At 41.4% G+C, this 12,538-nt stretch overlaps 1 protein-coding gene across 2 annotated transcripts in view; it reads right to left on the bottom strand.

Moving 5' to 3' along the window:
* The window catches only part of MYH9 (myosin heavy chain 9), a 73,366-nt gene extending 61,156 nt beyond the window's left edge, over positions 1-12,210 (bottom strand). Inside the window, exon 1 of one of the 2 annotated variants that reach the window (XM_067309260.1) lies at positions 12,068-12,210. The gene's annotated coding sequence lies outside the window, so the exon portion shown is untranslated. Of the gene's footprint in view, positions 1-1,764; positions 1,922-12,067 lie in introns of those variants that run through there. The other variant, XM_067309266.1, reaches the window with a different exon arrangement.
* Between the last annotated feature and the right edge of the window lie 328 nt (positions 12,211-12,538).

A 12,538-nucleotide genomic window follows, 5' to 3' on the forward strand; every position in this document is an offset into this window, starting at 1 on the left:
ATTATCTGTTTGCAATTTAATTTTCCAGAACTATTTGTATTATCCCCCCTTCCCCCCCCCATGTTTACTCTTTCAGCAGCCACAGAATTGTTGTTTCTGGGACTGCGCCACTGCTCAGTAAGATGAGCTTGGCCTATGTTAAACTATCAAGGTAATGGCTGAAGTAGAAATAGAATATACTCAAGAGCATTAGTGGCAGTAGTTTTAGCACATTTACTAACAAATATTACAGTGCTAGCTAGGCAATGAAAGGACTTTTAGTTAGAGTAACCCAAACTGTCATTTAACTAGGGATGGCCACAATATTCTTTTCAGGCTTCAGTCTCATTTCTAGCAAAGAGACATTACTACAGTGGGATAGGTGGCTTTAATTACAAAGCATTTCCCTACTTCAATGAATTACTTTGAGAAGATCCTATAGTATTTATGAAACACTGGGGCTATGGAGAACGTAAAATAACCAGACAAATGCACTGTATACATGCCAATTCAGATCACTATTTTAGAACTTAACTATTTAAGACTTTGAGTCCACGTGAAAAAGGATATATGTGGGTGATCAATTTTCTTCTGTTGCATGTTTAGCAGTAAGACACTGATAGAAAAACTTTCTGTGATTTCCCATGAAGTGATTCCACACACAAGACCTGTCTAGTGGCCTTTATGCTAGCACTGCAAAAAGACTACCCCAAGGATCAGGGTGAGGAAAAGAATGAACAGTAAATAGCACTGCAAACACATTTAGACTAAAGTTAATTCCCTTCGTTTATATAGATCACATTTCTCAAGCATTTCAGGAACACAGTTCACATGCTCTTTTCAAAACTGGTTTACCTTTAGCAGGTTGCGACAGAATAGCCTACATCACAAAAATCCTTTCACAGAGTAAAAAGGATATACACCATTTCTACAGGCAAGACAAGACTTTTAGATTAGAGAATTACAGCATTACTGGTCAGTTACAGCTCTATTTCTATTATAGCTAAACCCTCCTCAGTGAAGAAACTTGATTCTTTGTTAGTATAGAGCATTTAAAAAATAATCCGACTTCGAGAAGAGGCTAGCGTTACAAACTAGAGTTTGATCAATAACAGTCATATGTCAGGAATCCTTGTCAAACGTACAATCTGAACAGATAATACTTGCCTTATTTTCGCAAACTCAGCTATTTCACTTTCCCCAGACAGCTGAATATAGTTCACCAAAACAACAGAAGCAGTTGCATTTAAGAGCAACTGGAAAGTACAGTAAGTAGCCTAGTTAAGTGGCTAAACTGTCTACAGTAACCATGAACTGACAACATTAAAAAAAATAAAACAAAGACTACAATTCCCTTGGATTCACTAATTGTTCAGGTCTCATCTCACTAGGAGAGATCAGGCTGACATTTCACAGCTGCATGTGCCACGGTTTTTATGGGAAAGAAAATTGCAAAGTTTGTTAATATAGATTGATCTAATTGGTAAGTAATATGAAAACTGAAGTCTGAATCATTAAAGCTGAGAAATGAATATGCAGGGGGAAGAGAGGAAGGGAAGGGCAAAAGCTGACAGGAAGCTGAGACAGTTGAACTGGTTATATTTACTTGTTTCTGAAGTTCAGTATACTGTGACATACAGTGCCTGATGCTTCAGACAAAACTAAAGAATCACAGATTTCAGTTATCCCACTAAAGAATACAATATCAAGCAAGTACAAGAATTTACTATTAATATTCCCTCACATATAGCCTCCTGAGCAGAAGAGGCATTCAGTTCCACTTACCGTTTTGTTTAGAATGCTGTGCTGCTACAGAGACTCATTTCTTCTAGTTCAGCTTTATTTGGGATTCACAATGGTCACTATTAGGCTTACTGTAGTTCACTGCTTTCCTCTCTAGTCGCATTCTGACGCACACGCTACATTGTTGAAAGATTTATTTCACAACTGGAATGCAGATTGCTGGCAATTATTGTTGCAAATTCAGTTTGACTGTAGTGCTGCCCAGACTTGCCAGCTACCATGTTTATTACAGCAAGTTAAACGCAAGGTACAGCTTTAAGTGCCTTCTCTCTATGCACAGGGCTTCTAGAAGCAAGAACAAAGAATGTGTTTATCTAATGTATAAGTGATACCTGTATTACACAAGAGCAAACTGATCTACTGAACTGATCTACCCATTAAGACAGAAGAAAGGAATTGAAGGGGACTCTACGACTTCCAGGTGTCCTAAAGGCATCCGCCAGGTATCTTCAGAACAATGAACTTGGAATAAGTGTTTCTCAATCGCTGTGCATCCAGTTCTCTTAATCAGCTGCCCAGCATCACTTTCTGATGTGTATGAAACAGTATTTCTACATTCTACTGTAACAGCTGACACAGGAGATTTGCTCTGTAAAACAAGAATTTTTTGTGGCAAATTACAAAGGCTACAAGCCATACACAAGTAAGACATTGCCCTTACAAGTCAGCTGAGTAGTCACCTTTTCTTCCCACTATTCAAGTTAAGGCCAAGATTAGATCCACACTGCAATCAGAAGCTACAAGTACAGCACATGTAGATGTAACACAAATCAGTGTTGATCTGGAAAGGCCAGGTCTGGGTAACAAGATAGTGAAAATGGGATAGCATAGGCTTCCCCATAGGTTATACAAGCACAGAAAAGATCTTGGGCAACTGCAATGCATGCCATAAAGAAACTTAAACGCTAGCATCACTAAATCTAGCTAGGTTAATGCTGACGAGGATATGCTTGCCCATACTTTAAGTGCACCTTCTCACCGCAGTGAGACACAAAGACACATGACAATGTACATGACACCAGTCAAGTTAATCAGTGTTATTAAGCCCGTGCACATTGTTTAAAGACACCAAATACTGGTTTAGGGAGGGGGAGGGTAGCCTTTGTTAATGTCAAGGCCAGTCTTTAGCATGACAAAACTAGGTTGGCTGCCACCCAACCCCATTCACTTTGAATAAATATTCAAAGTTTACAATCCTGCATAATGCACTTTCTGCAACTGTTGTTTCTCATTAGTGCGTGTACAGTACATGCCTTCTCAGCAGAGGAGAGAATTCCTCTTCCAGAGACAGTATGCCCACAAGGAAAACATTCCAGGGGGAGAACACATTCTTCGTGACCACTCAGCAAAGTAATCCTGCTTAAGAAGACAGCTGTAGTTCAGAAAACTGTTGCCCATCCCTGCTGTTCAAACTGTTTTGCTGGAAGACTTTTTGCAGGAGACATAATGGACGGCAAAAGTTCTGATCAGGCACACAGACTTCCCTGGGGACATTGCATCGGAGGGGGGAAGAGCTTGGAAAGTTTCAGTCCTTTCTTGTTATCTCAAGGTCACTTTTCATCCCTTCCCTAACATTCCGATTTAAGGCTAAGATGATATCTGCCAAGAACTCTTTGGGGCACTTCAGCATAAGGCAGTTCTTCTGCCCATAAATAAAACACACAGTTTTATATCAATTATATCAATTTCAATTAACACCCCTTATCATCTTTCTCAATTACAGGTCTTCTTACATCACAAGTGGAAACAAGGAATAAAATAATTATGTCTACTTAAAAGACAGAGAAGAAAAATACGGCTCACTCATTCAGAGACAATTATTTAACATGTATGTGGCTATAGATCAAGTCATCTTACAGGAACAATTATTCTTGCTTATGTTAACTAAGAATTTGTTTCGGTCTCAGCATCAGCAATACTAATTTTCTTCCAGCTCATATAAGAAAGAATCAAGAAAAACTGCAAATATGGCTGGCAAGCCATTTTAGAAGTATTTTTACATTGCAGTGGGAATCAAGCTTTTCTAGATACTAACAGCTCAGTCTACTATACCAAATTATGACAGAGTACAAAGTTTCTGCCAGATGTAATACTTTCATTCTTGTTTCAAATAGCTCTGCTCCACCATTAACAGCAGCTATGGAAATGGTAGGCAAAATCCCTGGCACAGAGAAGCCTACCACCCTGGCAAAGATTAGCCTACCACCTCCACTCTTCTGCCTGTGCATACGGATTCATTAAGATGATCCACCTCTGCTTTTGGAGGTGATCTTGGAGACAGGGAGCAGGAGGCAAGCGACTCTTTCTGGACATGAGAACAGGGATTCCTACATTGAAAGAAGAGCTAGGTAGCCTTAGGCTTCAGGACATATCGGAGGCCAAGTTGAAAACAACCTCACTGACCGTAAATACTAAATTCAAGATGGACTGAGAACTTTGAAACATTCCGATTGCAACATTTCCCTATTACCTCCAAGGTCTTGCACAGCTTCACGACCCCTGCATAGCCATCCATTGTAGCCACTGTTCTAGGGAAGGCTCTCTGGGGCCGCACAGCATACAAAGAACATTTGCCTGTTCTGTACACCTCAGCCAAGTAATTTTCTAGTTAGTTTCCTCTTTTCCAGGCCTCTGGTTTCTTCTCTGAGTGCCAGATATATCAGTCTTTAAAAAAGAACAGCATTAGGCATCTCCTGACTCTTTGTCATTTTAGAATTCACCCAACCATGCCCTCCTGTCTGGATCTCCTGAAGCACTGACTTTTCTATTAAAAGGGAAGAAAAGATGCCCATCCTTCAATCTGAAGTGAAAGCAAAGGTACTTGAAGCAGGAACCTAGTCTGAACTGTTACAATCAGGGCTATATGGCATAAAAAGTTTTCTCCATTCTGGCATTATAGGAAAAGCCACTTTTTTTTTTTTTGGGGGGGGGGGGGCAGGCAAGGGGGGAAGGGAGGCAGAAGAAAGTTTTCCTTGACAGAAGACTGAGATATCATGACATTCCACTGGCCCAGAAAGAGAACGCAAATATAATTTGGAAGACTCCACTGAAGTTTTGCCTTTTGTTAACAACAGGATAAAAAAACAAGATGAGGAAATACTAAACAGAGTAGCAGAGCTGTTTCATGTATTTCCACCATAATTAGCAACATTTTCCGCAACCATACACACCACACTGCTGTGGCTGACTCAAGTCTATGCGATTCTCCTCCCTTTACCTACAGAAGAAAGAGCTGAACCATTAATGTAGTTTTCTTTTTCATGATAAATATTAACCCACTGCATTATACTGGTTTTATCAGTTAAATCTGCAACAAGTTTTTAGAGCTTTAAGGAATTAAAGTCTATCTATACAGTTCTGCCCAACAGGAAAAACTTAATATTTGCCACATAAAAGACTTGAGAATAAATTCTCACTTTGTGGAGGAAGAAAAAAAATTGACTACGTACATGTATACGCTAATGCTACACAGAAAATATGCAGATATCTTATCTTTAGAAGTTATACCAGTCAATCTAATAAACTGAGAATTTCACCTTTAAAGCAAAATTATAGCTAATGCATCTTGCTCATCCCATTTGTGTGTCCTCATTTTACATTTCCCATCATAAACTTGCAGTTTAATGCAGTGTAAGTTAATATATGCTAAACTTTGATTTGGAAAGAGCCATTAAAATAATTCAGAACATTTTACTGCTTTAACAAAAGGTCAAAGATTTTAGGATCTGCTATTAACATTCATACTGTCACATAACCCAGAGGATAAAACCTAAGTGAATTGGTTTAAGTCACAAATTAAGCCACAGTTTAAACAGAGTTCTCGTGCCTGCTGAATTAAGGCTATTTCTATCTTATTTTGCACTTACGCTCTTCTTTAGGAAAAGAAAATTCCTTTGTCAGTAAGCAGATATATCCATTTGAAACATGACAGTTTCAATTATCCCCAAATACCTAATTATTATAGTCTACCATATTCCTGCATCCATTTATTTAAACAATTCTATAAAGTCTGAAGAGGGGAGAGGGAGAGGGAGAGGGAGAGGGAGAGGGAGAGGGAGAGGGAGAGGGAGAGGGAGAGGGAGAGGGAGAGGGAGAGGGAGAGGGAGAGGGAGAGGGAGAGGGAGAGGGAGAGGGAGAGGGAGAGGGAGAGGGAGAGGGAGAGGGAGAGGGAGAGGGAGAGGGTTTGTATTTACTGAGGAAGTTCAATGAAAAGTAAAATACATTAAATGGTAATCTGCTGAAAAAAAAACAAATTCCATTAATACCAAAAAAGAATGTTCTTCTTGGACTTCTTTAAATGCATTTATAAGCAAAAGGTAACTAAAATTCTTATGTAGATAATATCTGTAATCACTGACTTATAAATTAAATTGGCTGTTTCTGGATACCATCTATGTTTTGGTTCTCCCCAATTCCATCCCTTCTGGCTTCTTCTATTAATTGAACATTTAAAAAACACCCCACCCCATCCCTCAAAAAACAAACAAAAAAGGCCAAGGAAAAAATATCCTCCTCTAAATTTTAAACCATAGATGATTAAGCTGTAACTAAAGCCAGAGAATATTTTTTCTTCATCCACAGAAGAAACTGTCAAAAGTCAATTTATCATCTCAACAAACTGGTTCCAAGCGCTTAGCCAGGAGCTTCCTCTTCCAGTTCACTGTTTTGACTCCAGATTTACACTGCATGTTTGTTGCCAAGTTCTTATATTTAAGCGTTATATATTTGTTCTAATATGTTTAAGCTCTGACACAGACTATCAATTTTAAAAAAATGTTATTAATAAAAATTAATTTGTACTTATACTTTTCTCAAAATAATTGATTTTATTGATTCTGAGCACAGCGAGACTGGAATATCTTGCACTGAATGGCAAGCAAACCTATAGTGTAACAGTCCCTCCCTAGAAGAGCTTATTGACCAAAAATTATTTTAGAATCTCCTGTTTCAGCCACAGATAAAGTTCATAGTTACCTACAAACTGATTAGCAGGCTGTTTGAAGTTATGTTTGGAGAAAAAGATCGAAGCCTCTACAATTTTTCTGTAGCATCAATTCAATATTTCCATGTTTTTTCTTAAATACTTAAAGCAACTCTACGTATGTCAGTAAAACTTGTTGGACTGAGTGTAGGACAAGTCTGACTTCAACTAAAGTCAAATCACCTGCACCTCCAGGTTAACTAAAAGAGCCTAAATTCAAGTAAACTGATGAAGTCTTGACCCCCTCCCCCCCCCCCCAAAAAAAGTTGAATGTACTCTCATCACTACAAACAATAAAAAGGGAAGTAAACTATTACAAGAGCATGCTTTAAATCTTACATTTTAAACAGGAAGTGGCCCAGAAAAAAAAACAAAAAAACTTTGACGGTCCTGTACAGTCAGGTAAGCTGTAAAATTTGTCTAAACCTCTTTCTTACAAATTTGAACGCCTACTTTGCTTTCATTCAAATCAGCGCTCTGGTTCCGTCTTGAGGCATACATCACAATGGATTTCCTGCCGAGACTCACTAAAATGGTAGCTCTTGATGAATAGAGGTATTCATCAGTTAAGGAGATTTTATGATACAGATTTCCAAGTTAAGTTTCCCTCAATGTACACTGATCATAAGCTTCAGTTTACTGATATCACTTAGCCATGTGGTTTTATTTACTGTTCTCAGTGGAGTTAGTATATTCACGGTAGGAGAATTTTAACCTTCTAGTCACAAAGACAAGCAGAGTTCAAATGCTACATACAAAACTCTAGAGGCATAAATTTCATAAAGAGGTTATGGAGTCAAACCACAATATGTAGCACTGTATTTCATTATACCTTTCTGCATGCAACAGTAATACATTTGCATTATTTGTTTCAGAAGTAATTTGCAGTAGACAAATATGCTATATCAATTTTACAGTTCCTACTTTGCCATGTTTAAAAAAGACACGACTTAGCAGTGCTAGACCCCATAGTATCATGCAGTAAAATCAATCACAGTCCTGTTACTGGAAAGTTGTAGTCGCCACTATTTCCTTAGACTTTTTAGGATGCTCAGAGAAGCAGCATATTGCCTTGAACAGTAACAGACTAAAGGGCCATTAACTAAAAAACAGGCACTAGTTCATTATGTCACGCAAGACTGGGTTGGAGTCAGGTCAGAAGATGCTAAACTGCTACAGTAGCTTCTTGGATAGCAAGAGAAACCAGTGCTGAGATTATTACTTCAAGAACAAGTTCTCACAGACACACAAAAAAAAAAAAAAAAAAAAAAAAGAGAGAGAGAGAGAGAGAGAAAGAGAGAGAGAAAGGAGGTGAGGGAAAGGGGAAAAAAATATAATTAAACCGGGGCATGAAGTTAATACTACCCTGTAAATTGATGCATTTCATTTAGTAGGACAACGCACATATGCATTGGCTTCCACAGCAGTATTACTGTCCTATCACACTATTTACCTCAGGTTGCTAGCTTACACATCTTTTTACACAAGAACACTCAGTTATAAGCATGATGTGCTTAAACTGAAAAGCAACTTAAGGTACAAGGTCACCAAGCCACCACAGAGCTAGAGCAATTGCCAGCAAAAACAATGCTGCTGTAGGCAATCCTGTGTTGTTATAGCCTTGTTACAACCCACAGAAGACTGAACATCAGGCACACAATTTCTCTACTTAACATGCAAACAGCTGTGCCTCGATTATAAACTAAGAAAACAAAGACTATTAAGCTATTTCTACAAGAAATCAAAGATAAAAATGTATATTAGAGGGCACCGAGCACAGTGTTGAGCTGAATAAACAAAACCATATTAAGTCATACATTCGGTTTTAAAGAACACCTCTTAGTAGATATGCACGCTAACTTTGTGCCTCTAAGGTTTACTTTAGTCATCAGTAAACTTCAGTATGTTATCCAATAACCTGAAGCTAGCACACAAGAAAGCAGATGTAGTAAAGCAGGTGGACGGATGTAAGACGACCTGAACTTTGACTTCCCCTTTCAGTAAATCCTAGATTAACCATAAGGGTGCCTGTACCTCCAAAGGGCCCACTTGTAATCTCACCCTCTTATAGTCACACAGATTCCTTAGTGACATGATCCTGGGCAAGACACAGGGCCTGGGGTGGAGGATGAAGCAGGAGATTCAGAAGACTTCCGTATCCAAAGGTCCCAAGTAATTCATTCCACCCAAAATAGAAGTGGAAGAACTCTGAAACTGGAGTATCTGTAACATGTTCCCTCTCCCAGCTGCTCAATATCCTGGGATTCACAGAACGAACCTGGATTTTAGGATGTAGGCAAGCTATTTTATACTTCAAGTTTACTGGGAGATTATTTTCGTGCAATTACTAGCCATGTCAGCATACATATACTCCCTCTCATCTGCATGCAAATAGCCTGTCAGAGTGCTAACCTGTGAATTATCCATTATTATAAATATTTAGCACAGTATTTTTAAAGACCTACCAAGATAATAACAATTCAAGTTTTTGAGATAGCTTGTTGCAGTGGTAAATGTAAGCCTCAGCATTTGTACTAGAAATAATTGCAATGCCAAATACTGCTGTTTTAAGTACCTGCAGCATTTGACTCCACTAGACGCACTTTTTAAATCAAAGATGAGTACTAGAGCTACTACTTGCTACAGTTTGAACACACCCTCATCCTCTGCACTTTCACAATATCCACCAAAATAATGCATCGTACAACACAGACTATTTCAGCCTCCTAAATGAGAAATTCTTATAATTCCTTTCCTAGAACTTTACTGTGTACAAATAATTTTTTTTCATTATTATTTTATATTACTCATTCATTAGTGATCTGCTTTAAAAATTCAGGTATAGCTATCACAACATATTGGCTTTCTTAAAATGGTTCCAAAGCATATTAAAATTCACCTAGAGGGGAACAAAAAAAGAAAAAAGTTATTCTTTCTTCTCTTAGGATGAAGATACCACTCTGGCAAATACTGTCCTATGGAAATAACTGGGGGGGGGGGGGGGGGGGAACGGGACACAGAACCATTCTAGAAATATCCTAACAATCTATGCAAACAAGGTCCAATAAAAAGCTTTCAGGTTCTACATATATTCTTCTGGGATGGATGCAACGCGACCATTCAGTCACCCTGTTTCTAAATAAACAGCCACATACACACTTCCCTGATAAAGCAAACTTTGAGGTCAAAGTCTCCTCTCCAGAAGACTTCCAAAATCAGATCTTAGCAATACAAGTCAATTATCCAGGAGATGACACCATATTACAAAGAGAACCACAAAACTCACCAGCCTGGTGCTAGTTGTACCCACTTTGAGGTGCCAGGCCAGTAAATATGAAATGTTCAGATCTGTTTCTGTCAACCACTAGCACTTTTGCAGCTATCTTGAAGTTACTGAAAATTTTGCCTGTCTGTCTCCAGAAAGACAAAACACACGTTTCTGTGCCTTTTATTCACAGGCTACTTATATATATAAATAAATGCAACAAATAAAGCTGTCAAGAAGGGGTGCATGTCAATTTAGTCTGCCTGACATGCAGCTTCATGAACTGTTGCCTGATTTCATTTTGTAGTTATTTTCACAAGGTCAGACTAGCCACACAGTCTCATTCTTACACAGTTCTGGTGGTTACTATGAACAATTTCAAAACCCTTTTGTACTAAAAGCAGTTCCGTTTATGTTTTATAAATTGTTTCCCCACCATTACAACTTTCCTATTAGCAAAAATATTTGCTTATCTCATTTCAGCTTAGGGAGAGAGCGCTACAGTTGCAGACAGTACATCTATGAGTCAACACATACCTGCACCATGATTTGCCATTTTCACTGGAACCGCACGGCAAGTGGACTTGGTCACATTGTTACCTGGTGACTAATTTCAAAAGCATCTGTACACAGGCAGTAACTGATTAGAGTGCTGTTATGTTGGAGTTAAAACTTTATCATATCTAGGCTTACGGAGAGAAGATGTATTTGAGAGTGCTAAGGATGTATAATTTAATCTTTCAAGACATGGTTCAACAACCTCCATTCCTCCATGCAAATTAACTTATATTTCTTTATAATGTCAGGCAGAGATGCAGACATCACATTCTGCAGGCCAAAGTCCATCTACTACAACATCTCTTCAAGTCTGAAGCTTGAACTTCTTGAGCATTACTTGACAGATGACTCTGTTTAGGACAGACCTGCTTACTTAGAAAAAGCTTAGATTCTTAGTCCACTCTGATGGAGTGCAGCTCAGGACATCATAATATGTGAGACAGAAGAAAAACCTATGGATGAAGAGCACAAAAGGTGTTCAAGAGAAAAAACGGTGAGGAAGAAGAGCTGTAAGGAGAGAGAGGAAACAAATAAAACAAAATAAAAAAGATGAACAATCACTACAAGAAGAGCTTCCTGACCCATGCAGTTTACTTCTGAAAAATTATGCTGTATTCCTGGGAACACAATATTGTTTTAAGCCTCATTTCACACTGTGTTCAGGAAGATTAGAAACAACCCTGATTAAGTCCATTGGGTACACACCATCGGCAAGGGCTGAGAAACTTGTTACTTTCTACACCTACTGGAGACAGGTTAGTAACAATATCACTAAAAGCCGGAGAATTTTTCCCAGTTTGCTGGAGCTCATGCCTGAAAGCACGAGCTATCTGCAAGACTTTCTACTGCAAGCTTCATCTTGCCCTGTCACTCCCTCCTCCCTCTCTCCTGGCTTCACTGTACAGACCAAACTGAATGAGGAAGTCAAGATCTGAGGGCGGAAGCCAAGCCCATTGCAATGTCTGCAGGAGGATTGTCAGCCTGTGACTCAGGCTAGAGCCCTGACAGCTGCCAAACGGTCCTATTTTCCCCTACCCGTTACTTCCAAAAGAGGGACACTTTCAACACAGCGGGGGAAGGGGGGAGACGCACCAGAGGGAGGGAGGAGGGACGGTCCGGAGAAAAAGAGCGCGAATACCGCCACCCTACCTCCGAGGAGGCCAGTTAGCAGGGCGTGGAGGGCGAAGAGAGGCAACTCCCTGCGCATAATGCAACCGTGCCGCGCATAGCGCGACGGCACACACGCTCCCAAAAGCCAGGGGGAGGGCGGGCCGGGGGGCGAAGGCGCGGAGCATCCAAGGAGCCCGGCCGGGCTGCCTCCCGCCCCGCGCCGGGAGGAAGGGGAAGGGGGAGGACAGGAGCAGCAAACAGCACCCCCCGCGGCGGAGGGGCAGCCCCTGGCTCCACCGGACAAAGAGGCGCCGGGGCCGCGAGCAGGGACAAACCGGAGCCACCCGCGCCCACCCGCCCGCCGGCTTCACCTGAGTCCGGCTACAGCCTGGGAGGGGGGGAAACGCCGCGGCGGCGGCGGCGGCTTTGCTCCTCGCGGCGAGAGACTGGCGTCCTCACGCTGCCGGTTCCTCCGCAGGCACCGCAACCGCCTCTCGCTCACCGGCACTGAGAGGCACCCGGCCGGGAGGAGCCGCCGCGGCCCAGAACGCCGCGCCCGCCTCCCCGCGCCGTCAGCCAACCGCGGCGCCCGCAGCGGCGGGTTGACGGCCATCGCCGCCAATCGCAACCCGCCGCAGGGAGGAGGCGAGCCGTTGAGGAAGCGGCGAGCCGTTGAGGAAAGGGGCGGGGCCTCGCGCCCTCCGCCGTTAGCAACGCCCGGGCGCGCGCGGCGCCCCGCCCCGCCCCCTCCGCGGGCGAGCCCAGCCCCGGGGGCGCTCGAGCAGCAGCGGCGCGGACCCGCAGCCCGGGCGGCCCGGTGGCGGCCGCCGAGGGACTGGGGA

The sequence above is a fragment of the Apteryx mantelli genome, chromosome 1 (genome assembly GCF_036417845.1).
Source record: "Apteryx mantelli isolate bAptMan1 chromosome 1, bAptMan1.hap1, whole genome shotgun sequence".
Classification (NCBI taxonomy): Eukaryota; Metazoa; Chordata; class Aves; order Apterygiformes; family Apterygidae; genus Apteryx; species Apteryx mantelli.